Raw genomic sequence first — 6,130 nt, 5'->3', positions numbered from 1 at the left:
TGTGTGGGCAGGGAGGCAGCCGAGCGCAGCCCCCACGGGTGTTTCCTCCCCGGCTTCCCTCAGTGCACTTCCCCGTGAGCCTCCGGAGTTTGTACCCAAGCGGCTCATTGCGGGGGATTGGGTTGCTAGGCGAAAAATCGAATATTTTGGGAAATTTCCTGGTCGCCGTGCTTGTGAAAGGCAACCCAGAGCTTGTCCTGACAGGGCGTGTGCTGCGCCGGCTGCACGGCGTTTGTGCATCAAGAAGCAGCTGTGAGAGAAACAGGAGCTCTCTCTCTGTATATATATATATATTTATATATATATAAAATAATTACTTTTTATTGTATCTCAAGGCAGAAGTGTATATGGTTATATAAAGTATTTAGACGTTATTAGTGTGAATAAAACTGAAACAACAGCATGCATACATTTCGAGTGTAAATTGTGCCCAAATCACCACTATATTTGCAAGGAGAATCATTGAACTGTCGAGATAATGACCTCTTTTTTTGTCCTTGATGATAAAATCCTGGGTTTTCTTCTCAGGATAGTTTTTTGAGTTCGCATCAATCAACGCATCACTTTCTTTCAAATCTCCAGGACAAGGGAGAAAGAGATGAGAAAAGGAATAATGATGTTAGTTAATCTTGAACAATGCCAAGAATCCATCTTTACGAGAGTCAGATAAGATCTGTCTCTATTAATCATTCACAAAGACTTAAAGTAGGGCATAAAACCCATGAAATCCACTCTGTCTTGCTGAGTAACTTAAAATTCCTAGTGTTATAAAATAAATTGTCTTGCTTTAAAAAAAAATGTTCAGCAGAATTGTGTCCATTTAGGTTGCAATATTAATATCTTCTTGCTCTCCTTTGAAATATAATTTACACAGGAATAATTACTCTATTCCTTCTCAGTCACTGTTAGGGTACACATGTGAACAGACTGGTTTACATATAGCTACTCAGAATTAACCAATTATCTTTTCTAAGATTCAGTTATCTTTCTCTAAAAACAGACACATTTTGTTTGAAATATTGATTTTTATGATTCTGGTATCAAATAATCAAATCTTCGTAAAATGAGGGTATGAAAATGTATATGCAAATAGGGTTATATAGGTGATGGTAGAATTGAAAAATGCATTATTTTTTACTAATTTAATTTGACTACGTCTGAATTTAGACAACATCAGTAAATGACAATTGCCAGATTCAGTCACTGTGTGGATGTTTGATATTTGTTAAAGTTTGCTGTGGCTAGGATGCCAAGTTTCACAACAAAGCAATTGTGGATGGAAGACTTCCTTCTGTGGTCTTCTTTTATTATAAAAAAGAAATGGTAAGGCAAAATCAGACAGTATGAAGCAACCAAAAATTTCAGCTTCAAAGTATGTATAAATCTCCATCCATGATTCTGCAGTTGTGTTTAGGATTTTTACATCAACTCTTGGGTTTTCATGAAAAATTGGTAACACAGTGCCTCTCTTAAGGAAGTTCATAAAGCATACACTATTCATGAGGGCGAGGTGTGGAAACACAATAAGCAAGAGCACAAGGAGGAAAAGAAATTTAAGAAAAATACAGAAGAAACAGATTTGCATAAAGACGTTCCCTAAGTTGTGTGTTGTTTTATTGTTGTTTGTTTGGGGTATTTTTAATAATCCTTGTGAATATGTGGTATTCCTGCCTATAAGCAGCTAACCCAAGAAATAAGAACACTGTGTGCAAACTTCTTAACATAATGCTGCAAAATATTTCAGTCCCAACCTGTTTTTCTCCTGCTCCACGTCCTCTTATGAGCAGACGGACAGCTAATTGTGCAGGAGTGCGCAGTGACATGAGAACACCAGCAATTCACGCTGAAGGCTGGTTTCACTTGAGGACCAGGGCTGACATCCAGATCTTTAGAAGGGAAAGAGCTAGTTTACAAGCTCATTGGGACATAATAAATATATTTACTGAACTATCCAACTGTCTGATAGTATGTATCCAGAGCAGCCTTCAGTGCCACTGCAGAGAAAGTTGGCAGATGAAGCACAGCATCAGGCTTGGAGATAGGAAATCCAATTCAAAACATACAGGAGGTTGATTTGAATACTGGTTAAAATGACATGTTCGCTAACAGAATTATGTAAAAGAATTTTAGAAGGAGCCAAATGCTGGTTTTGGAAGAAGAAAAATACAGCAGTTGAGCTGCTCGTTAGCTCTCGGGTGAGTTGAGTTTTACTCTTTGACTGAGTTGGGTCATTTCCTGTATTTATGAAAGCTTTGATATTCCTGAAAGTACAGGGCACCCTTAGCTTTGTGTACAGATGGAGGCATGAGGAAACTGGTTAAGCATTTCAGATCAATTTTCTGGTCTATTGGACAAGAAATGGAAGCATTCTGCAACTATGGTTTTGTTTCTACAGTAGTTTCTGGTTTTATGGTAATAAGAAATAAGCTGGTTACTGTTGTGCCTCTCTTAAGACTTTGGTGTCTGAAATTCCCATGCTGAGAATAAGTCCTCAGATCTCTTTTAGGAAAGATCTGGTCACTGAATAATGATTTATAGGATTTAGACAGAGATATCCTGACAAAGTCAGTGATCATTTGTCAGACACAAGAACAAATACAGTAAGAGCCTTGCATCTGAGAAACAGAAGACACTTCAAAAATATTGATTGAGCTAGCTTCACAGATTTATGTGAGGGGTATTTTTCCATTTAGAGAAGAGGAAGTGAAGAAATCAATCAGTTCGCACAAAGTTTTGCTGTAGTTCTTTGGCAAAAGGATAGGCTGGGAGGATGGATGTCTGGATCTCCTTCAGGTCTTCTTCTTCAGCACAGGTCTGTTTTTCTACCTTATCATTTACTTCTGCAGAAGTCGAAACGATTCTTTTTTTTATTTCACTTTTCCATTTGGTTATTTGGTAGGTCAGGCTTAACCTAGGACAAGACTGGCTGTGCCTGACTGTTGCATTGACACCACAGCGTCCTTGCTTTGTAAGGCCAGAGCCTGGCCACAGTTCAGTAAATGGCAGAAGTCCCATTGGCAGTGTGGCCAGAGCTCCAGCTATAAATCCCAAATTAGCACTCATGTGTGATGACATTAAGGTTGATCAGAGGCACACTGCAAATTTCAGAGATGTTGATATCACATGTTGGGGCTGTCACATGTCTTGGACTGCGTTCGTGTGGCTCTGCAGAGATGGGGACACTTGGGGAGCTCCTGGGGGGCGCTGACTGGCATTTGTGGCTGCAGGAGATACGGGCTTCTGCGGGATGGTTCTGAGGACATCGCAGGGGTTTCTTGCACATATGTGTATCTACTTATTTTCTATTCTTATCCCTTACTAAATTACATGTTTTATTACCTGCTCAATGTTTAGGATGCTCCTTCTCTGCGAGTAAAATATGCCCTCATCTATTTGGCTGTGTCCACATTCCTTTCTTAACTACAGAGGCAAATCATAGATCCCTCCCCAATTCCTGTGATGCTACCATTGCTTTAGAGACCTAGCAAATATTTATGAGCTCTTTTTTTTTATCATTATTTTTTACTGAATACCATGTCTTTAAGGATTTCAGTATGTATTTCATTACAGAATGAAATATCTATCAACTTTTAATAATTATTTTGCTGTACTAGAAAAGCCTTTAACATGGTCCAGAGAAAAATGTATTTCTGATTAATTTCAAAAAAGAAACAGCAAAAAATAATTTATTATTGCCATGTTGCCCATAAAGCATGGTCTGGGACTTCAGACTCAGCCACTCTGCCTTTATGTCTGCCCTGAGGTAACAAAGGTGGTCTGGCACCACCAGTGAGATGGTGAGCTGTTGTCACCTGGCAATAGCCTGGAATAAAGATTTTCTGTGGAGAAAAGTCTGTGGACAGAAGAGGCCTCTTGGTGACAGCCCAATATGTAGGGTTGTGTATCCTGTGTGTGTGTTTCCTGCTGTGGGCTTCACGAGATACTTCCGAGTCCACCGCTCAAACAGGTCCCCACGACCGTCCCTCATGAGGGCAGTCGGGCTCAGATCAGGCTGCCCAGAGAGGCTGTTCAGTTTCCTTTCTAGGTTTCCAAAACCTGTCTGGTTAAAGCCCTGAGCGACCTGGTGTGAGCTCTCAGCTGACCCTGCTTGGAGAGGAGGCTGGGCTGGAGACCTCCAGGGTTCCCTGTCACCCTGGGCGACTCGGTACAGCCGGGCACATTCCCCCGCAAATCCAGCGTGAGTTAGTCAGAGGGGCTGCGTAAGAGTGACATCAAACTTGGCTCTCTGTCATCCGATTCAGATGTAACTCACCAAGTTATGATGCCTTCCAGTGCCGGAGGAACACGTTACCGGCATGGGCCAACGCTCAGCAGCAGAAGCATCTCCAGGGCCACTTTCAGAAGTGCTCTGTTGGATGTCTGGGTGGGCCGGGGGAGAGCTGCTGTGCCCGGCCCGTGCCACTGGGTGTCCTCATGAGGCCAGCTGCATTGGTCTGGGGGCCTTCGGCGGTGGCACATGTTGCAAAACACTCGGGAAAGAGATGGGGCTGGTGTTTTATTTGTCGTTGGGAGGTGGCCAATATAAAATTGACTCATATAGTACATCGCCCGCCGAGAAACCCAGCCACAAAATTAATTGGCATGAATATGAAATGTATACTTCTCCTAATCAGCTTCAGCGAAGATTATATCCAAAGGCCCTTTTTGCGGTCATTCACAGAGCTTAATTGCTATAGTTAATATTACAATTAAAAAAAGGCCTGGGAGGAGAGCTGAATATTAGGCTCATGATGAATGATAATTATCACTTTGTGTAGATGGGTGAGAAACGTTTCTAATTAAATTATTCTTGTAACATAAATTAATAGTGTGATCTGGATAAAGCACTTCTGATTTCCCATTTAGAATATTTCTAAAAGTGCCACGTTTGTGCCAGAATTTCAGTCTGTAGGTCAACTTGCCTTTTAAAAATACCTGATTTTTCAGTGAATTTAGCTGCTTATCACAGCTTTCTGCAGCGAAGATGTTCTGCAATAATGGGATGGTTCAAATGTTGCATGGAGAATAAAATCAACTATGCAACTAACAGTTCTTTGAGCTGGGGAATTCATAGTGTAATTGGCAGGGTTTTATAGCATAACTGTCACATCTTATTCCTATATCAATTTCATCTCTGTCTGCGGATTTTTGCAAGACACAAACCATTAAGCTAATACTCTAAAAACAGGAAAGCTCATTAGCAGCTCTAGGGAAGGGGGTGAGATGGGTGCTGAAGGTGCCGGTCGTTAAGGTTTGAGAGAAAAGGAAGCGTGAAAGTTGCTAGGAAGAATTATTCTACATGCACTCTGTCTGTGCTCGGGAAAAATCCAATCATTTTTGTAAACCTAGCATTTCTTCCTCATCAGTGAGAGCCGCAGTGAGTAAAGCAAACAGGCCAATGTAGCGGGCTCAGCGGAAAGTGTCAGCCTGCACTTCAAGCAGTGGATTACAGATAATGACTCTCAGATGACCAGTAGCTCCGTGGCCTAATATATACACCTTACTTGTTAGGTGTTGACAGCAGCCTTTTCTAGCAGGCCTCGGTAGACATTCATTTTAAGTTTCTAAAGCAACTGTCCCTGCCTGCAACAGGCGATTTTGAAGGTTGTAAGTGGGAGATAGATGGCCACTTTCTGTCAAGATAATGGGAATTTTGTGTCAGAGCCCTCTCTGTGCGTACGGAAGACTGTCCCTGAGATTTTCTGCATGCGTGCCCTCTTGTGTATGCAGTACATTAGCGCTTACTGTATATATCAAAATTTGGCACTGCTGTATCTCTCTAAACATTGCATTAATCCATCTGTCTGTCACCATGGTAACAAGGCTCCCTATTGATGACTGAAGACGAGCTGAACCATTGCAACTAAATGTGCATGGTTAAAGAGAAGTGAGGAAGCTCACTTTGTGTGAGCTACAGGGACACCATGGACATACGGTAGAAAATGGGCTGATTAATGTTCTCTATGCATTATTTTTATTCATGGTCATCCGAAATAAAGCCTGTTGCTAAAACAGTCCTTAAATCTGATCTTTGCTTGCTCACTTCTATTTATTACAATTTCTGAAGAACCCAACATTAAAGAATGTGTATTTTTTCAAAGTTTACATGTTCTGTGGTACAGATTTCTCC

Source organism: Anser anser (assembly GCF_964211835.1).
Source record: "Anser anser genome assembly, chromosome: 3".
NCBI lineage: Eukaryota > Metazoa > Chordata > Aves > Anseriformes > Anatidae > Anser > Anser anser.
This window is presented reverse-complemented; position numbering follows the sequence as displayed.